This window comes from Anomaloglossus baeobatrachus, chromosome 5 (genome assembly GCF_048569485.1).
Source record: "Anomaloglossus baeobatrachus isolate aAnoBae1 chromosome 5, aAnoBae1.hap1, whole genome shotgun sequence".
Classification (NCBI taxonomy): Eukaryota; Metazoa; Chordata; class Amphibia; order Anura; family Aromobatidae; genus Anomaloglossus; species Anomaloglossus baeobatrachus.
Window position 1 is genome coordinate 512,815,245 of NC_134357.1, and position 22,609 is coordinate 512,837,853.

The window sequence follows — 22,609 nt, forward strand, 5'->3', positions numbered from 1 at the left end:
CATTCCTTAGTAAAGCATTTCAGGTGTGTCTAGGCATAGATGAGCGTCTATGAATAGAACAATGTCAGTTACTTATTTGAAACTACAGATAAGTATCTCTTCTATTCATGAATGTCAGTTACCTATTCATGAACTAAAACTTATTCTACATAGCCCTAAGCATAATTTGTTTTGGTTATACATTCCGTTAATATTTCAATTAGGTATATGTGGAGAAGCAATACGTAAAACATTCAAAGGACAGATCATCTTATTATTATACTGGACAAATGATTCATAGCCTAGGCCTTCACACACCAACGGTTCACCAAAGCAAAGAACACACCAACAATGCACCAAAGCAAAAACCACACCAACGGTGCACCAAGCAAAGACCACACCAATGGTGAACTGAAGTGTACCCAAAAGAGTTCCAATACTGCTATTCAGGAATCCATGAAAAATATTTATTTATTTATTTCAAATATTAAAACATCGGATGAGTCTGTACATGCCTGTATAGACTCATATGATGTTTTAATACTTGGACTAAAGAAAAGAAATAATTTTTTTGGAATACTGAATTGCAGTATTGGAACATTTTTTGGGGAAATCATTGTACACCTCTAACCTGCACGTGACTGCAGACTTGGAACAGGAGGGATCGCTTCAGCAATTGATAGTGAGCGGAAATTTATAAACGGTGCACTGAAGTGCCCTCATTTGCATATTAAACAAGGTAGATTTTTCTGCAAATATTAAAGAAGCACTCTGGTCATTTTCTCCTAAACCTCTGTAAATGTTAGTGTAGTGTAATGGCTGTGATAATTCACTCACAGATCACTGTCTTCTCATGTCCCCAACTCCATAATAACCACATCCACAGCTCGTCTCTGCAGACTTCCCTCTTCTCTGGTCTCTGCAGCACATCTCAACATGGTGCCCTGAAAAATAACAATGTCATTACAATGTTCCTAAATGAATGCTGTGCCTTAAATAAGCCCTGTTCTGTGCCCCTGAAAAAAAATAACTGCTCCTCACTATGCTCCCTGTAAGAAAAATATTACTCCACACTATCCCTCTTACAGTTCATGGCCTCCATGCTGTACTTTCCTATAAAATATTCCCACTACACTGTCCTCCCTTGTATACTATGACCACCACACTGTCCGCCCTTGTGTACTGTGAATATCACCCTGCCCACTAATAAGCTAAAACGCCACTTCGTCCCCCTTATAAATTATACCCACCACACCTTCCTTACTTATGAATCATGATCTGCACACTGTCCTCACAATATTCCATGCATATTGCCCCTCTCCAAACTGAACCTCCCATGCAGCCCATTCTCCATAATGAGCTCCCAATGCTGCCTGCCTGTTTTCCATAATGAGACTTCCATGCTACCCCACTCATCATACTGCGATCTCCATGCTACCTCACGCCTAATGCTGAGACCCCCAACACTATCCTATTTTTCATACTGAGCCCCCTATATTGCTCCACTCCATACTGAGCCCACCCATGCTGCCCATTTTCCACACTGAGTCCTCACACTGCCCCTCCTCCTATTGAATCCCCATGTTGTCCCTTCTCAATAATGAGTTCCCCTTGCTGCCCCGCTCTCCATACTGAGTCTTTACTTTTCCACATCGATTTTATCCCTTGCACTTTCTCACTTTGTAAATCCTAAACCCCCTATCTACAGTAATAAGCCCCCTAATTCCCCCTCTACAGCAATAGGACTCGTAAACCCTCTTTGACAGCAATAGGCCCCCTAACTCTAAGACTACACTAATAGCCACCCTAAAACACTTGTTTATTATAATAGACCCCAATAAATCCCAGCCTAATATAATAGCCCCCCCAAACCCATGTCTAGAGTCATAGTGTAATAATTATAAAGGATAACTCGGGAATCTATTTGCGTGAAGCAAAGATACAACTGAACCCGGTGATAAAGTTTGCATACCTCCCAACCGTCCCGGATACAGCGGGACTGTACCAGATTTCAGCGGGTGTCCCGGTGTCACGATCGGGAGGCTTTTGTCCCGTGGCTCCGACCACCCGCTCTCTCCCCGTCTGACTTTCTCCCCCTCCTAATGCACATGAGCAGAGCCGAGCGCTGCTTCACTGCTCTGGCTCTGTGCTGCCGCTGTTATGGGTGGGCGGCAGCAGCACTCTGGCTGCCGGCACTCTAAATCGGCACCTGCAGCTCAGCGTGCACTCACTGCTCACTGCTGGGCTGTTTGTGTACGGAAGTGCATCTGTGGACGGAGCTACAGAGCAACATGCTGAGCTCTGTCCACAGATAAAGAGACTGCAGGAAGAGGAGCTGAACAGCAAGGAACGCTGTATGTGACCCCCCACCTACCCAAAGCTGTATGCCCCAACCCCCTCCTCACCAGAGCTATATGCATCCAGTCACCCCCCTCACCACATCTGTATGCCCCCCACCAGATCTATATACCCCCCAGCACCCCCCAGCTCTGTATGCCTCCAGCCCCCTCCCACCAGATATATATCCCCCAGCCCCCCTCACCACATCTGTATGCCCCAGCAACCCTCTCCTCACCAGAGCTATATGCCTCCAGCCACCCCCTCACCAGATCTACATGCCCCCCAGCCCCCACACCAGATTTGTATACCCCCAGCCACCCCACTAGAGCTATATGCCCCCCAGCTCTGTATGCCTCCAGCCCCCTCCCACCTGATCTGTGTCCCCCAGCCCCCTCTCACCAGATCTGTATGCCCCAGCCCTCTCCTCACCAGAGCTATATGCCTCCAGCCACCCCCCCCCTCACCAGATCTGTATGCCCCCCAACCCCCACACCAGATTTGTATACCCCCAACCCCCACACCAGATTTGTATGCCCCCCAGCCCCCCCACCAGATCTATATGCCCCCCAGCTCTGTATGCCTCCAGCCCCCTCCCACCAGACGTATCCCAGCCCCCCTCACCAGATCTGTATGCCCCAGCTCTCTCCTCACCAGAGTTATATGCATCCAGCCACCGCTCTCTCACCTCTGGCTGCATAAATGAATATGCATGCCATAATGAGCCGAGCAGGAAGAAGCAGAGAGCAGCTGCCGAACTCAGCATCGCTGGAGAAGGTGAGTTGAAAAAGCTTTTTATTTTAAATGTCCGTGTTTTTCTGGTACGTGTTTCACGGATCACACCATAGTGTGGTCCGTGGGACATCAGTGATGCCAGAAAAAAAACCAGACATGTTTCTGTGCGGCAATCACGGATACGCATGTACGCCGCACGGAGACACGGTCAGTGAAAAATCACTTATGTGTGTGCAGACCCATTGATTATAATGGGTCTGCATAGGTCAGTGATTCTGGTACGTATAAAAACTAGCACATACATACCAGAATCACTGACATCTGAAACATGTCTAATATGTATGCCCCCTGAAGTACTGTCTATGCCCCAAGACCCTCCTGTGCTGTATATACTGTAGCCCCCAGCCCCTCCTGTGCTGTATATACTGTAGCCCCCAGCCCCTCCTGTGATGTGTATATACTGTAGCCCCCAGCCCCTCCTGTGATGTGTATATACTGTAGTTCCCAGCCCCTCCTGTGCTGTGTATACTGTAGCCCCCAGCTCCTCCTGTGATGTGTATATATACTGTAGCCCCCAACCCCTCCTGTGATGTATATACTGTAGCCCCCAGCCCCTCCTATGCCGTACATACTGTAGCCCCCAGCCCCTCCTGTGCTGTATATACTGTATATATACAGTGTGTGTGTGTGTATATATATATATATATATAAAACATATATCGAGTATATAAAACCCCCATCCTCCCTTGTGATACATACACAGCGGTGTCAGTGTGCACTGTGCGTGGCGAGGTCTGTTAAAGTGTTGCCAAGTGATCACATGCCGAGGAGGAGCTGGATAGAGGCAAGCGGGGCAGGTGAGTGCGGCTGCTGCCGGCTTCCCCATGTTATTACCTCCAATGTGTGTATATGTATGATGTATATATCTATGTATGTCAGTGCAGATGACTGTGTATAAATTTGTCTGTTTATATGTATTTTAGAGAATTTGTCTTCAAATATGTACCGTATATGTGCGTATGCTTGTGCCCACGATCAGGACTCACTGTGTCCTGGAGGCAGCGCGTACTGACCTGCGGGGCTGCACATCTCCTACGCAGGAGATCGCAGCTGCCTGTGCCCATGATCAGGACTCGCTGTGTCCTGGAGGCAGCGGGTCCTGACCTGCGGGGCTGCACGTCTCCTCCGCAGGAGACCACAGCTGCCTGTGCCCACGATCAGGACTCGCTGTGTCCTGGAGGCAGTGGGTCCTGACATGCGGGGCTGCACGTCTCCTCTGCAGGAGAACGCAGCTGCCTGTGCCTACGATCAGGGTTCAGTGCGCTGCGGTCTCCTGCTGTGTTCTCCCTATGGAGGATGCATGTAACTGCAGCAAACAATTGACATGCTGCAGTCTGGAAAGACGCTCCGCAGGTCAGTGTTTGCTGCAGACAAAACAAGCACAATGGGCAGAAGATTTCTAGAAATCCCTCCACTGTCCTTGTACTGTACAATGCAGCGTTTTAGACACAGCAAAAACACGCTACATCCAAAATGCTGCAAACACTGATCGTGGGCACGCAGCCTTAAAGGGAACCTGTCATCAGAAATTTAGCTATAAAGCTAAAAGTTCCCCCCTCTGCAGCTCCTGGGCTGCATTCTAGGAAGCTTCCTATAGATTTTGTGTCACCTTTTATCCCAAAATAAACACTTTATAATCTGGTACCTTTTCGTATGTAAATTTCTTAAATTTTCCATGGGGGCGGGCTGTCTGATGTACGTTGCTGTTCCTCCATCATATGTACGCCGCCCCCGAACGCTGAATTTGAAAGTTCAGGACACCGCCCCTGGGTGCCCGTGGTCCAGCGCATGCGCTGTTCCACTGTAGCGGTGCCGTGCACTGTGTGCACGTGCGACCGCTGTGACGCTTTGCGCGGGCACGAGGTTATGGGCGGCGCTGTTAGTGTCATCAGTAAGTGCCGCCCATAACCTCGTGACCTCGTGCTGAGCATGATGGGAAGGAGGGGACGTCCGGGCATCATTCCTCCAGCGCTTGCGCATAACGCTGGAGGAATAGGGGAAAGTGCGGTCACGAGGTTATGGGCGGCACTTACTGATGACACTAACAGCGCCGCCCATAACCTTGTGCCCGCGCAAAGCGTCACAGCGGTCGCACGTGCACGGCACCGCTACAGTGGAACAGCGCATGCGCTGGACCACGGGCACCCAGGGGCGGTGTCCTGAACTTTCAAATTCAGCGTTCGGGGGCGGCGTACATATGATGGAGGAACAGCAACGTACATCAGACAGCCCGCCCCCATGGAAAATTTAAGAAATTTACATACGAAAAGGTACCAGATTATAAAGTGTTTATTTTGGGATAAAAGGTGACACAAAATCTATAGGAAGCTTCCTAGAATGCAGCCCAGGAGCTGCAGAGGGGGGAACTTTTAGCTTTATAGCTAAATTTATGATGACAGGTTCCCTTTAAACAATGTGATCAGCAGTGCTGAAAAGGATTGGATGTGGGTGTGACAGATTGCAAAATGGGTGTGGTTAGGGGCATGGCTTAAAATTGCCGCGGCGCGCCGCATACTTTGTCTCTCTTTCTCATCTTTACATGTTGGGAGGTATGAGTTTGTATTGTAACACACGGTGATTAGCAAACAAGCGCAGAGGAAAAACAATCAAGTCCATAAACACACAGTGAAAATATCAAATGAAGCCTTTAAGGAAAGTCTCTAGAAAACCTCACAGGATAATGTGATTTAGCAATGCAGTCCTTGAAGCTGAGTAAGGAAGTGTCTTTAAGTCCAAAGCGAGATGCAGAGCAGTATACAATGTTCAGGAAACAAATGCAGAGCCGTTTCTAGTGTCCAGAACAGTCCAGTGCTCTGCTACTGCATCAATTCAATGGTGGAAGCAACAAAGCAGTATACAATGGTCAGGAAACAAATGCAGAGCAGTTAATTAACTGAGCCAGCTTACGTGACAGCAAGGCAGGTCAGAACCACAGCAGGGCTAGGATTCAGCAGCAGGTGAGCAGAACCTCTGAAGAGTAGCAACAGGAGTTTCACACAGGTTTTGCTGAAGTAACTTGAGATGCCACTAGGAGTAGGAAACCAGGCAGAATACTCAGGCAGAGGACTGGAGGCTGGGCTGGAATTAAAAAGGCAAGAGGATACAGAACACATGGAGAAAAATGAAGCATGGGACACCATTTTGGAAAAGGGCAAAAGGCCCAAAAAGGATAAACAGAAAAACCAGAGTCCTGACACATAGGCCCCTAACAACCAGACTACAATAATATGCTTCCTAATCCGTAATCTCTAGTCAAAGACCCCTTAATCTTCAGTCCCTAGTATTAGCCCCCCTCCCTCCAGTCTCTAGTATTAGCCTCTCTTCCCCCCAATCTATAGCATTAGTCTTCCCCTCCTTCATCATGCCAAGTTTGTAGCGTTAGCAATAGGAAGGGAGAAGAGGTGCGGGGGGGGGGTTAAGGAAACAGTGCTACGCCCACCAACCAGCCACTAACCTGGAGGGCGCCCATAAATTCTAAATTCTAGGCTCAACCTTAGCGATACCTCCACATTTCCTACGAATCTTCAGCTCTACGAACACTTACCTGTTCTGGTGTCCGCTGCCCTCCTGCTCCGGTGAGTATCCTCTACTGGCTCCAGATTCCGTCGAGTCCTACTGCAATGTCTACATGTGTCATCTGCAGCATTGGATGCAGCAGCACGGAGCAAGGAGCTGATTACCGTGCCTCTGACCCCAGAAATCTAGGTGCCAGCAGTTCAGGGGCAATCAGCTTTGTGTGCCTGTCGCCTACAGTTTATTTGTATTTGCGCCTTAAAGAAGCGGATACAAATAAATAGAGATGCGCCTCCCCTCCCTCCGAAAACACATCGGATTTATTAGACTGTCTAACAGAGGGGAAGAGGATGTAACAAAATACATTTTTTTTGCTGCCAGAAACTGCTGCCCCTTGCAGCCTGCCACCAGACCATGGATGCCTAGTGGCAAATACAGCCCTGGTCATACTGATGGAATTATAAGAGCAGGCTGGCTGATGATTGAAATTATTATTTTTCTTGTTTCCCATGGTTGCCTCAAAGGAATCACGTGCGGTCATCACTGATTTGCATTAAAAGGTCTTTACTAGGAAGGACATTGCTGCTTGTAACATTGCCCTAAATTAGCCATCATCAAGAACTTCAAAGAAAGAGTTTACATTTCTGTGGAGAAGACTTCAGGATGTGCAGCAAAATTCAGCAAGTGTTAGGGCCGTATCTTAACCCTTTCAACCCTGGGCGATTTTCCGTTTACCATTTTTAGTTTATCCCATAACTTTTTTATTTTTCCATCAATATTGCCATATTAGGGCTTATTTTTTGGCAGGACAAGTTGTACTTTTGAGAGCAACCATTATTTTTACCATATAGTATACTGGAAAACAGGAAAAAAAAATTCCAAATATGAGGAAATTATGAAATTCCAGACAATTTTGTCTTTTCCATGAAAAATCATACTTTTATTTATCAAATGACTTGCATAATGAATAGAAGATATAGTCCAGACATTGACTATATTAGGAATAATGATTTTCACTTGAAATAATAATTTTCTCCTTCAAACTTTGCTTTCATCACAGACTGCTCCTTTGCAGCTAAAACAGCTTTTGCAGACCTTTCGCATTCTAGCTGTTACGGTAATTTGCTGAGGTAATCTGGAGATATTTCACCCCATGCTTCCCCCCTCCCACAAGTTGGATTGGCTTGATGGGCACTTTTTTTTGTACCATACGGTCAAGCTGCTCCCACAACAGCTCAATAGGGTTGAGATCTGGTGACTGGGCTGGCCACTCCATTACTGATAGAATACCAGCTGCCTGCTTTTCCCTAAATAGTTAATGCATAATTTGGTGATGTGCTTTTGGTCATTGTCCTGTTGTAGGATGCAATTGGCTCCAATCGAGCACTGTCCACAGGGTATGGCATGGCGTTGCAAAATGGAGTGATAGCCTTCCTTATTCAAAATACCTTTTACATTGTGCAAATCTCCCACTTTACCAGCACCAAAGCAACCCCAGACCATCCCATTACCTCCTCCATGCTTGACAGATGGCATCAGGCACTCTTACAGCATCACAAATATTCTTCTGTGTGAGCCAAACACCTCAAACTTCGATTCGTCTGTCCATAACACTTTTTTTCCAAACTTTCTCTGTCCAATGTCTGTGTTCTTTAGCCCATATTAATCTTTTTCTTTTATTAGCCAGTCTCAGATATGGCTTTTTCTTTGCCACTCTGCCCTGAAGGCCAGCATCCCGGTGTCGCCTCTTTACTGTAGATGTTGATACTGGCGTTTTGCGGGTACTATTTAATGAAGCTGCCAGTTGAGGACCTGTGAGGCATCGATTTCTCAAACTAGAGACTCTAATGTACTTGTCTTGTTGCTCAGTTGTGCAGCGGGGCCTTCCACTTCTCTTTCTACTCTGGTTAGAGCCTGTTCGTGCTCTTCTCTGAAGGGAGTAGTACACACCGTTATTGGAAATCTTCAGTTTCTTGGTAATTTCTCGCATGGAAAATCCTTCATTTCTAAGAACAAGAGTAGACTGTCGAGTTTCACATGAAAGTTCTCTTTTTCTGACCATTTTGAGAGTTTAATGAAACCAACAATTGAAATGCTCCAGATTATCAACTAGCTCAAAGGAAGGTCAGTTTTATAGCTTCTCTAATCAGCAAAACTGTTTTCAGCTGAGCTAACATACATGCACAATGTTTTCAAGGGATTTCTAAACATCCATTAGCCTTCTAACACAGTTAGCAAACACAATGTACCATTAGAACACTGGAGAGGTGGTTGTTGGAAATGGGCCTCTATAGACCTATGTAGATTGTGCATTAAAAACCAGACGATTGCAGCTAGAATAGTCATTTATCACATTCAGGGCTCTTCTCCATTTGTGATTTCTATGTGCGAGTGCGATCAGATAGAAAATCGGATCGCACTCGCACCACTGTTAATCAATGAGGCCGTGTCCTCTTGCTAAATATTTTACGGCACGTCTAGTGCTCTCGTTGAAATCGCAGCATGCTGCGATTTCACCGAGTCTCAGCTCTCGCACCCCCATGCAATCCTATGGGAGCGAGAAAAAAAATCAGAATCCAGGTGGCATGCGTATGTCATACAGATGGCATACGCATGTCACACGGATCCTTGACACTTGCATACCGTGTCAGACTGGCTACCGGAGGAATCTCCAGTAATACCAGTCCTGGCCGCGGTTACATGCACTGAACTCCGGAGCTGTCACCTGAGCTCCAGAGTGCAGCCTGAACAGCGAGCGTCGAGTGATTGATTCCCCGGCAATTGCTGTTCAGTTCAGCACAGCTGCAGACAGACCGGGCAGATTTCTGGAGATCAGGTGACAGCTCTGAGGTTCAGTGCAGGTAACCGCAGCCAGGCCTGGTATTACTGGAGATTCCTCCGGTAGCCAGTCTGACGCGGTATGCATAAACACTCACATAGCACCCGCATGACACTCACATGTCATACGGATGCTATGTGAGGAAAAAACACACACCGTACGCAGACCACACGCAGGACACTCGACTCACATTTGCAGCCGAGTGTCGCTGTGAATTTGTAAACGCAAGTGTTTCATTTAATGTTAGCTTCATTGAAAAAAAAGTTTTCTTTCAAAAATAAGGAAATATTTAAGTAACAATAAATTTTTAAACTGTAGTGTGTGTATATATTTATAATTTTTTATTTTTTCTAACTATTACATATTCAACAAATAATGTGTCCTGCTTTCAGTAAAGGGGAATCTCCACATGCCCCCACGGTGGAGCCTAGAATGTATGGGCCGTGTGACGCAGTAAAGGGTATGGTGGTAGATGGGAGATACAGTACTGACCAAACGTTTGGACACACCTTCTCATTCAAAGAGTTTTCGTTATTTTCATGACTCTGAAAATTGTAAATTCACATTGAAGGCATCAAAACTATGAATTAACACATGTGGAATGAAATACTTTACAAAAAAGTGTGAAACAACTGAAAATATGTCTTATATGCTAGGTCCTTCAAAGAAACCACCTTTTGCTTTGATTACTGCTTTGCACACTCTTGGCATTCTCTTGATAAGCTTCAAGAGGTAGTCACCGGAAATGGTTTTCACTTCACAGGTGTGCCCTGTCAAGTTTAATAAGTGGGATTTCTTGCCTTATAAATGGGGTTGGGACCATCAGTTGTGTTGTGCAGAAGTCTGGTGGATAGACAGCTGATAGTCCTACTGAATAGACTGTTAGAATTTGTATTATGGCAAGAAAAAAGCAGCTAAATAAAATAAAAAACGAGTGGCCATCATTACTTTAAGAAATGAAGTTCAGTCAGTCTGAAAAATTGGGAAAACTTTGAAAGCGTCCCCAAGTGCAGTGGCAAAAACCATCAAACGCTACAAAGAAACTGAGGACTGCCCCAGGAAAGGAAAACCAAGAGTCACCTCTGCTGTAGAGGATAAGTTTATCCGAGTCACCGCCTCAGAAATACCAGGTTAACAGCAGCTCAGATTAGAGACCAGTACAATGCCACACAGAGTTCTAGCAGCAGACACATCTCTAGAACAACTGTTAAGAGGAGACTTTGTGCAGCAGGCCTTCATGGTAAAATAGCTCCTAGGAAACCAATACTAAGGACAGGCAACAAGCAGAAGAGACTTGTTTGGGCTAAAGAACACAAGGAATGGACATTAGACCAGTGGAAATCTGTGCTTTGGTCTGATGAGTCCAAATTTGAGATCTTTGGATCCAACCACCATGTCTTTGTGCGACACAGAAAAGGTGAATGGATGGACTCTACATGGCTGGTTCCTATCGTGAAGCATGGAGGAGGAGGTGTGATGGTGTGGGGGTGCTTTGCTGTTGACAATGTTGGGGATTTATTCAACATTGAAGGCATACTGAACCAGCATGGCTACCACAGTATCTTGCAGCGGCGTGCTATTCCATCCGGTTTGCGTTTAGTTGGACCATCATTTATTTTTCAACAGGACAATGACCCCAAACACACCTCCAGGCTGTGTAAGGGCTATTTGACTAAGAAGGAGATTGATGGGGTGCTACGCCAGATGACCTGGTCTCCACAGTCACCAGACCTGAACCCAATTGAGATGGTTTGGGGTGAGCTGGATCGCAGAGTGAAGGTAAAAGGGCCAACAAGTGCTAAGCATCTCTGGGAACTCCTTCAAGACTGTTGGAAAACCATTTCTGGTGACTACATCTTGAAGCTCATCAAGAGAATGCCAAGAGTGAGCAAAGTAGTAATGAAAGCAAAAGGTGGCTACTTTGAAGAACCTAGAATAAAAGACATATTTTCAGTTGTTTCACACTTTTTTGTTAAGTATTTCATTCCACGTGTGTTAATTCATAGTTTTCATGCTTGCAATGTGAATCTACAATTTTCAGAGTCATGAAAATAAAGAAAACTCTTTGAATGAGATGTGTCCAAACTTTTGGTCTGTACTGTATATTCCACCTAGTAAATGCCTTTTCCACACGTGAGCAGCAGGGAAGGAGGTCAAACCTGGCCTGGACCTTCTGCTAGTCCAGGCTTTTGGGGCAATGCCCGATGTACACAGCTGCAGGATTAGCACAGCATAAATAGGCAGCCAGATCTCCTCAGTGTGTGGGTGGTTGGGATGGAAAGCTGAAGCAGGGGCTGTGGGGAGGATACACCTGAATGGACTGGCACCTCCAGAACCTTTGCCCCGCTTCTATTAAATAACAACTCCATGACCACGTGGATTAGAAAAATGATGTTTATTCCATCTGGAAATGTGGAGCCGCGCACAAGATATATGGCTGTTCTGTGCTTACAGGACCTGTGATGATGTCATAGTCATGTGATCAGTCACATGGGGGGAGGAGCCATTCTAGGGTTTACAGGAAGTGAAGTGATTTCCCTTGTATGAAGCTGCGGCATGTAAGAGAAGAAGCTACGTCGCCCGCTCCATGTTGTTACTATCAGGAGATATTAATATAGGTGGATTGTGTGTTATACCGGGGGCAGGACGGGACCAGGACTGGATGTAGTGATCATGTGAAGCCGGTAACAGCTCCGGAGATTCCTTACATGGGATCTTTCTGATGTTACATCCTCATCTTCTCCCCATTCAGGTCCCTACAATATCGGATCCTCTCAGATCTTCTATAGAAGAGAATTCTCCTGATTGACCCATCAAGGATGGATAGGGACAGGGACAAGATGGCGGAGAGGATATTACACCTCACCCTAGAGATCCTCTTCCGGCTTACTGGAGAGGTGAGAGATTCTGATGACGTCACATTACATCATTCTTATCTATGGGAATAACAGATGGACAGAACTGGAGAGGTGAGGACTCTGGAAATGTCTGTAGTGAGATTTATTAATGATCTCTCCATATCCAGGATTACACAGTAGTGAAGAAGACCTCTAGTGACCGCTGTCAGGACCCTGTGTCTGAGGGATGGGGAAGACCCCTGAGCCCAATCACGGGGCCTCCACCTCACCCCCTGATACATGAGGACATCAATGGCCAGAAGATCCTAGAACTCACCTACAAGATGATTGAGCTGCTGACTGGAGAGGTGACACTGCTGGGAATGCTGGGACATTATACAGTAACGCTATGAAGGGATCAGGGGATGACGGTATCATTGTATGTGTCAGGTTCCTATAAGGTGTCAGGATGTCACCGTCTATTTCTCCATGGAGGAGTGGGAGTATTTAGAAGGACACAAAGATCTGTACAAGGACGTCATGATGGCGGTTCCCCAGCCCCTCACATCACCAGGTAATAGGACTAAATACACACGGCCTATAATTATCTGTATGTAAAGAATGAAGTCACTCCTTGTATGTGTTTCCTCCAGTTCTATCCAGTGAGAGGACAACACCAGAGAGATGTCCCCGTCCTCTCCTTCCACAGGACTGTAAACAAGAAAATCCCGATGTTCCTCAGGATGATCAGGTAGATGGAGAGAAGGTGTCATGAAATCTCCCTATGATGTGTAAACAGTTGTGAAGGTTAGAGATTGGTGAACCTTTCAAGGGAGGGGGGGGGGGGGGTCAAAAAGCTTCCAGAAAAAGCTTTACTACTGTGTTGGCATAGCCATTAGCTTTCTTGACTATTGACATAACAAATATAGCGTTGGATTAGAGACAGGTGAAGGGCTGATGCTCCTTATCCTCTTCCAGTACAGACAAGACACAACTTGGGGACCCATCTTGGAGTCGTGATATTTAAAAACATTTCAGATAGATAACAGGACAGTGGCATCAATTGCCCCCCTTCCTTATTTCTCCATAGTGTGTTGGCACAGCAGGAAGGTAAGGTCTATACAATACTCATGATGTGGCCTGACATTTCCATTTTAAAAAGTGAGCACAAAGCGACCATTCCTTTTCCACCAGTGAATCCAGGCGGGAATAGTGTTCTAGAAATTTCTATACAACCAGGTTGACCCATCCAATGCACATGTGATGTCACCCAGGTGAAGTCCTGCCACCAGGTTTGTACCGTTATTGCACACGTCCTTCCCTGGCTCTAGGTTCAGTGGAGCCAGCCATTGACCAAACTGGGCCTGTATGGTGGTCCACAACTATACGGCTGTGTGACTGCATTCTCCTATGTAACGTATTTTTCGCTTTATAAAACGCACCTGATTATAAGGCCCGTTTCACACGTCAGGGAAAAACACTGACGTTCTTCACTGACGTGTAAAACACGCACATGTCCCTCCATGTTCCGTGATTCACGGCACACGTGGGTTGTCCATGTGCAATCCGTGATTGCATTTGGACATTACTCACCTGCCTTCACTGCTGCTGTCCATGGTGCTGAAGTCTCCAGCTCTGCAGCGTCCGCCCACCGCTCTCAGCACCTACTTCCTGGTCGGCTGTTCCTGCTCTCATGAATATTCATGAGCCAGGCAGGAGCTGCCGAGAACAGAGGCTGCAGAGCGAATCGCAGGCAAGGTAAGTTAAAAATATTTAATATGTCCGTGATTTTCTGGTATGTGTTTCACTGATCACACACGGATCACACCATAGTGTGGTCCGCGGGTCATCAGTCATGCCAGAAAAAAACTGACTTGTCTCCGTACAGAATCACGGCCACGCGTGCACGCTGCTCGGAGACAAGTTCAGTGAAAAATCACTGATGTGTGCACAGACCCATTGATTATAATGGGTCTGCGTATGTCAGTGATTCTGGTACGTTTAAAAAAAAAAGCACAAACGTACCAGAGTCACTGACGTGTGAAAGGGGCCTAAGACGCACCTCCAAACTTGGTGAAGGAAAAGAGAATTTTTTTTTTTTAATGGTAAATGGGGTCCGTCTTATAATGCCAGTGTCCGTTTAACAAATCACACAGGGTATATGTCTCTTATAGCCCCCCCATCGTATAATTGGCCCCCTTAATCTGGATATGGCCCCCTTATATTGAATATAGCCCCCTTGTGCTGGCACACGTCCCCCTGTGATGCCACATGTTCCCCTGTGCTGGCACAAGTCTCCTATAACTGGCACAAGTCTCCTATAGCTGGCACACATCCCATACAGGTGGCACAGGTCTCCTATTGCTGGCACACATCCAATACAGCTGGCACAGGTCTCCTATAGCTGGCACACATCCAATACAGGTAGCACATGTCTCCTATTGCTGGAACATATCCAATACAGCTGGCACAGGTCTCTTATAGCTGGCCACACATCCAATACAGGTGGCACAGGTCTCCTATTGCTGGCACACATCCATTACAGCTGGCACAGGTCTCCTATTGCTGGCACATATCCCATACAGGTGGCACAGGTCTCCTATTGCTGGCACACATCCAATACAGCTGGCACAGGCCTCCTATTGCTGGCACATGTCCCCCTGTGTTAGATTTGGCCCCCATGCTGCTTCCCATAGTAAAATAAACACTTTACCTTCTCCAGCGCTGTAATCCCTCGTGCCTCCCTCTGTGCTCCTCAGCTCCTGCACTTCCTGGTTCTCGGTGCCGGTCATGTGATCGGCACAGCAAAGTGACATGATCTCTGCGTGCCTGATCACAGCGGCAGCAGTGAGATCGGGGAGACACGCTGGAGGAGGTAAGTAAAGAGTTTTTATTTTAGGATGGGCAGAAGCATGGGGGCCATATCTAACACTGGGGAGTGGGGGGCATATGCGATCAAAGGGGGGCACAGGCAGATATAATATGCACAGCTCCCCCAGCCCATCGCCGCGGTGCGGTTTCAGCACCACGGTGATGGACAGCGGTTGTGCATATTATATGAGCGGGAGCAGGAGATCTCCCGCTGCCTCCAGCAGCCTTCACAAGCCTCTACCAGCCTCCAGCAGCCCCCAGCACCGCTCCAGAGTTGCCCCCACCTCCCCTGGACCCGTATATTCGGCTTATAAGACACACCCCCTACTTTCCTGCAAAATTTGGGGGAACAAAAGTGCGTCTTATAAAGCGAAAAATACGGTATGTAATAATGTGGCCATTCAGTGTATGGTTTATACTTGGTGGAGATGACAGGATAAAGCTGATCATAGACATTAGATGTTGTCTGGATCTTCTCACAATTTTCTGGTTATGGAGACTGCTGGTTACAATTAGGAGGTGACAGGTTGGGTTATACAGGAGACCTGCAGCTCTGTGATATCTACTGCTGTCAGTTTTGGTCGTCTTGTTCATTTATGATCTTTTCTGTTCTTCTGAATCATTTCACGTGACTTCTCCATTTGTCTGTGACTTTACAATATTATTTTCAGGGTGAAGATCTGACCCATATTAATACTACAGAGACATATGTGAGGGGTGATGGGTGGTGTAAAGAGGAGATTCCTACAGATAACCGCACAGGTGAGTAGTGACCACTAAATGCAGAGAAGTCACAGATGTTACTCCATCACTGGTTCCTATAATAACTGTAAATGATTTATCAGAATGTGATCACATGGAATATTTGATGTGGACTTTATGCTTAAAAATATAGGTGCTGCTTCATTAATTCTTGCACTGTGGACGCCAGTCTTAATGAAGGGGTGTGTGAGGTAAGATGAGCCGAATTCATGAAGAGAAATTTGCCAGTATATTAATTCTTCACGTCTTCTCTATGGCGTGTTCCTTGCCAGAAATGCTTCTGCATTCAAGGCCTGGAGTAACATTTCTTGAGTAACTTACACCACCAGAGTAGAGAAACGTTTGACCTATTCTCCGGAGGGGCGACACCACGCCCTGTCCATGCTCTGCCCACTTTGCTGGATCTGGACAGGACTGATGTAAAAACATCCAAAGTTGCAAGATTTTGTGACTCCTCAAAGTGTTTTACTCCAGAAAACGTAAAACTGCCATAAACCCTTTGAATCAATTGTGTATCTGAGGGAAACGTCCAGGTATGGAATAGATCAGGGGAAGGTTATTCTGCATCTTATGTGTCTCCTGGATCTGCTGGAGGCTTCTGTGTGAATTTTAGTAAAATGCCTTTCAGACGTCATCCTGCTGTAGACAATACGTTTGATAAGGCTGGATGTAGACGGCCATGTAAATAATCGTGACCGTTATATTTGCAGAATGTGGACCTGTTTGGCTTCTTGTGCAGCTCTAGATTTGCGCTGTTGATGGTGCAGGAGCCGCCATATATTGTATGAAATATCTTGGTACATTAATTATTCTAGAATAAAGCAGAGATTAGCCAATTTGATGATAATTTACTTATCACGGTTTGATCAACTTGTTTGATTTGCACAAATCACCAATATTACTTTGCAGATAATTGCTTGTTTGCGGCCAAGTGAGCTTTGAAATTATAATGATTATTATATACTAGAAGGTGGCCCGATTCTACGCATCGGGTATTCTAGAATTTACGTATTGTGTAGTTCATGTATGATTTTTGTTATATATATATATATATATATAGATGTTGTTGTGTGTAGTTACCAAGTGTTTGTGTAGGGCGCTGTACATGTTCTGGGTGTTGTCTGGGTGTGACGGGGGGTGAGAGCGGTGTTGTATGTGTGTTGCGTGTGTTGCATTGTTTGTGGAGCGCTGTGTGTCTGTAGCGTTGTGTGTGTGTTGCGCGGTTTGTGTGTGTGTGGTGTGTTTTGGGGGGAGGTATCTTTTGTGCAATGTGTGTGTTGTGCGGTATGTGCGTATATTTGTGTGTGCCGCGGTGTTTGTGTGTTGGGTGTTGTGTGTGTGCAGCGTTGTCTGTGTGTGTGGGTGTCTGTGTAGGGCAGTTGTTTGTGGTTCCCAGTGTGTGTGTGTGTGTGTGTGTGTGTGTGTGTGTGTGGTGTGCTGTGCAGTGCGCGCGCGTGTGTGTGTGTGTGTGTGCATCAGCCTCTCTTCTCTCAGCCTACCTCTCCCAGCCTCCCTCCTACCAGCCTCCCTCAGCATCAGCTTCCTTCTCCCAGCCTCCCTAAGCATCAGCCTCCACCAGCATCAGCCTCTCTCCTTCCAGCCTCCCCCAGCATCAGCCTCCGCCAGCATCAGCCTCTCTCCTTCTAGCCTCCTCCAGCATCAGCCTCCCTCTCCCAGCCTTCCCCAGGATCAGCGTCTCTCCTCCCAGCCTCCATCCTCCCAGCCTTCCCCAGCATCAGCTTTCCCCTCCCAGCCTCCCTCAGCATCAGCCTTCCCCAGCATCAGCCTCTCTCCTCCCAGCCTCAGCCTCTCTCCTTCCAGCCTCTCCCAGCATCAGCCTCTCTCCTTCCAGCCTCCCTCAGCATCAGCCTCCTCTTCCCAGCCTTCCTCAGGATCAGCCTCTCTCCTCCCAGCCTCCTTCTTCCCAGCCTCATCCTCCCAGCCTCCCTCAGCATCAGCCTTCCGCTCCCAGTCTCCCCCAGCATCAGCCTCCCCAAGCATCAGCCTCCACCAGCATCAGCCTCTCTCCTTCCAGCCTCCCCCAGCATCAGCCTCTCTCCTTCCAGCCTCCCTCAGCATCAGCCTCCCGTTCCCAGCCTTCCCCAGGATCAGCCTCTCTCCTCCCAGCCTCCTTCCTCCCAGCCTCCCTCAGCATCAGCCTTCCCCTCCCACTCTCCCCCAGCATCAGCCTCCCCAAGCATCAGCCTCCACCAGCATTAGCCTCTCTCCTTCCAGCCTCCTTCTTCCCAGCCTCATCCTCCCAGCCTCCCTCAGCATCAGCCTTCCGCTCCCAGTCTCCCCCAGCATCAGCCTCCCCAAGCATCAGCCTCCACCAGCATCAGCCTCTCTCCTTCCAGCCTCCCCCAGCATCAGCCTCTCTCCTTCCAGCCTCCCTCAGCATCAGCCTCCCGTTCCCAGCCTTCCCCAGGATCAGCCTCTCTCCTCCCAGCCTCCTTCCTCCCAGCCTCCCTCAGCATCAGCCTTCCCCTCCCAGTCTCCCCCACCATCAGCCTCCCCAAGCATCAGCCTCCACCAGCATTAGCCTCTCTCCTTCCAGCCTCCCCCAGCATCAGCCTCCCCAAGCATCAGCCTCCACCAGCATCAGCCTCCCTCGTCCCAGCCTCCCCCTCCCCCTCCCAGCCTCCCCCAGCATCAGCCTCTCTCCTCCCAGCCTTCCCCATGATCAGCCTCTCTGCTCCCAGCCTCCTCCAGCACGCCGTGCTCCTCTGCCGACACTCACACACCCGATCGCATCCACTCACACACACCCGATCGCATCCACTCACACACACCCGATCGCATCCACTCACACACACCCGATCGCATACACTCACACACACCCGATCGCATACACTCACACACACCCGATCGCATACACTCACACACAAAGACACACAGACACTGACGATATTGCACATACGCGCTGATACTCACAACATCCGGGGATATCACATGCTTCTGGCCATGTGATCCCCCGGCAGGTCCTGGAAGCTCACAACAGCACAGTATCGCCGCCGAGAAGCAAGCGATATCCCAGGATGCTGTGAGTATGTGGATGCGATGTGATGTGTGAGGTGTGTGTGAGTGTGATCTGATTTGTGTGTGTGTGTATGTGTGTGTGTGTGTGCTGTTATGTGTGTGTATGTTCCGAAGCTGCAGGACCTTGATGTGTGGATGCGATGTGATGTGTGTGTGAGGTGTGTATGAGAGTGAGTGTGAGCCGGTGTACACTGGTAACTATGATACACATCGGGTAACTAAGGGACCTTAGTTACCCGATGTGTATAATGGTTACCAGCTTTCACGGCCTCCGTGAAGATCCCAGCATCGCAAGGTTATGTCTGGCGCTGCCGGGATCCTGACGGAGCCGGTGTAGAAGCAAGCGATATCCCAGCATGTTGTGATGTGTGAGGTGTGTGTGAGAGTGAGTGTGAGAGTGAGTGTGATCTGATGTGTGTGTGTACTCACCTGGGAATCGGAGCTCCGTGTCAGTTGGGCCAGAGCGAGCGTGCATTGCGTGAGGGGGGCGGGGCCTGCAGAGAGCCGGGGCGAGAGGCCAATCCGTGTGGGGGGCGGGGCCATGGCGAGCCCAGCGGCCAATCAGCTTTGTGTCACCGTAAGGACATGTCACGGTGACACAATTTTGGAGCATGACAGACAGACAGACAGAATAAGGCAATTATATATATAGATCACACCAACATATACTGCAGCACTGTTCAAAGAAGATAAAACATTAGAGTAAAAGTGGTGTCACACACAGCGACGACGACAACGACGTCGCTGCTACGTCACCATTTTCTGTGACGTTGCAGCGACGTCGCTGTCGCTGTGTGTGACATCCAGCAACGAGCTGGCCTTAGGTGAGGTCGTTGCTCGTTGCTGAATGTCCTGCTTCATTTTTTCGTCGTCGCTCTCCCGCTGTGACGCACACATCGCTGTGTGTGACAGCGAGAGAGCGACGAAATGAAGCGAGCAGGGAGCAGGAGCCGACATCTGGCAGCTGCGGAAAGCTGTAACCACTGTAAACATCGGGTAACCAAGGGAAGACCTTTCCCTGGTTACCCGATATTTACCTTCGTTACCAGCCTCCGCCGCTCTTGCTGCTAGTGCCGGCTCCTGCTCTGTGCACATGTAGCTGCAGTACGCATCGGGTAATTAACCCTATGTGTACTGTAGCTAGGAGAGCAAGGAGCCAGCGCTAAGCAGTGTGCGCGGCTCCCTGCTCTCTGCACATGTAGCGACGTTATGATCGCTGCTGCGTCGCTGTGTTTGACAGCTAAGCAGCGATCATAACAGCGACTTACAAGGTCGCTGTTACGTCACAGAAAATGGTGACGTAACAGCGATGTCGCTGTCGCTATGTGTGAACCCAGCTTTACACATAGTTCAACACATACGAAGAGGAGTGAGGAGCAGGAGCGTACATAGACGTTATTGTGTCCCATAGCAAAAAAACCCAAATTGGGTTCTACCACAAAAAAAATAATATTCAGTGGGGTATAGGAAATCCAGGTAGGCCAGAGTTTAATCCTAGCACTATAGTCCTTGATTAGGTGCACCTGCATAGCTATGACTAGAACCAGACATTGCGTCACTTGTCGGTGAGTTGGGGGGGAGTTGAGCAAAGTGGAGTGTGCTGAGACTGGAGAAAGGAAGTCCGCTTTAGAAGAAGAGAAGTGTGCTGAAACTGCTTGGTGATCATGTTTAATACAAGTGTAATTGTGACGCCCTGACAAAATCAGGTTGTCACAGAAGACTGCATCCATATTCCAGATGCAGGATTCTCTCCTCCTTGGCCCACCAACACAATCTCACATGCAGGTACAAAATCCTAGTCACCCCCCCTCCCCAGTACAATAGGGACACACCAGTGGGCGGGGCCAGGCAGATGGTGACGCCCAGCTAGGGTTCCTGAGGTGTCAGGGGAGGGAACAAGACAGTGAAGTTTGGACAGCGGAAGTGAGAGGAGTGAAGTGGTAGTCGGCGGTTGTAGCTCCCGGACTACCTGAGCTGACTAGCAGACAGCAGAGCAGGGCCACAGGCGACGGAGATCCGGTCGCGGAGACCTTAAGTGGACCGGGGCAGGGTTGTAGCCTGCCGGTGCCAACAGCGGGAATCCAGTCTGGAGGCTGTGCACAGTCGGGGTACCTGGACCCCAGGGCGAGGACAGTTGCAAGCCCCTTTCAATTAGCCAGCAGTGGACAAGATTCCAAGTCTTGTCCCACCAGCAGCCCAGAAAGAGCGAGAAGGAAGCCCAACGCGGGGGATAGGGCGTCTGCAAGTGCCTGCAAAAATCCCAAGGGTCAGATCTCGCGGGCCACAGCTCCCACAGCAAAGACATCGGGAGTGGACTTTTCCCATTTCATGCGGACTAGTCAACACACAAGACACCAAACTAGAGTGCAGGAGGAAGGGCCCCTGTTCTGTTCACTGGTGTGCGGGACCCGAGCACACCCCTCCGGAGGCTACCGGTATCCGGCACGTGGTTTACTATCTGGACTCTGTGGGATTTATTAAAAAACAGTGAGTACACCAGTATCATACGGTCCAGCCTGCATACTGTGTCCCAGCATTCCACTCCACCTACACCTGGGCCCCAGGACAACACCTCCCCTACCAGTGGAGGGGATAACCATCCTGCTGCCCCACTCCATCAGCCCTGGGTGTCCCATACCAAGGCAGCGGTGGTGTTACCAACTATCACCGCAACCCACGGGTGGCATCACCGACAAACTCTCCCCTGTAAATAACCCCTTTATTACGTTGTGGGCGACGGACTGGTGCTCAGGCCCGGGATCGGCTTCCACTTGAGCCACCGCCACGACCCTGGATCCGAGTGTCTCGAGCAGCCCCCCCCCTCTCCCCCTGCTGTGGTCTGTCTCCCGCCCGCAACATAATCTACTGACTCTATAGGAAAATATTGAGGCTTTCCTGGCTGTCTTTAAGAGGGTGACCGAACAATAGACAGAGGTCCTAGATCTGTAGCTTACTGGGGAACCACAGAAAGCATACTACAACCCTGCCCTGCAAGCTGAAGGTGGGGATTAAGGCACGTTTGCATATAACCCTGGCTGTCGGGGCACAACTTATACACTCCTGGTGATACAAAAGTGCAAGAATGGCTGCAGCCTGAGACTTTCTTTCCAGCACAGTTGATGAGTGGTAGTAGACCAATTTATTCACTCACTATCTAAATTGATACAAAGCTAGTTTGCACACAAATCTCCAGAATGCAGACAACCTCGTGGAAAGACACTTGGCCGTGGAAAACTGCTTGAACAATGAGAGGAGCCTGAGGTCGCCTTTCTGGGATACCAAAAAATGGGTCCACATCTGAGGTGCTCACAAAGACCCACAATTGGTCAAAGCTGGCTTCAAGGGGTATGTCTCTTACCATTGTCTGTTGGAGGTGTCGTGACCCTGGGTCTTTTATCGGGTCTTTGCCCACTGGTATCAGAACTGATGAACTATTCCATTATCTGACGAGTCTCATTTGTTTGCACATTCCATGTGCAGTGCTATACCACACCTAGGTGAGGGACCTCAGCTATGCCAGGTGACTGTGGACGGCATCAAAGTGATGCGACTCCTGCACTCAGGGAGTTTGGCAACCCTATGTGGAGACACGGGGCTCAGTGGGTGCTCTCGTCCACTAAAACCCGCCGCCTTTAGA

The 22,609-nt window shown here is 48.4% G+C and overlaps 1 pseudogene; it reads left to right on the forward strand.

Annotated features, from left to right (window-relative positions):
• Positions 1-12,509: 12,509 nt before the first annotated feature.
• Positions 12,510-22,609, forward strand: part of LOC142312025 (uncharacterized) — a 164,905-nt pseudogene continuing 154,805 nt past the window's right edge.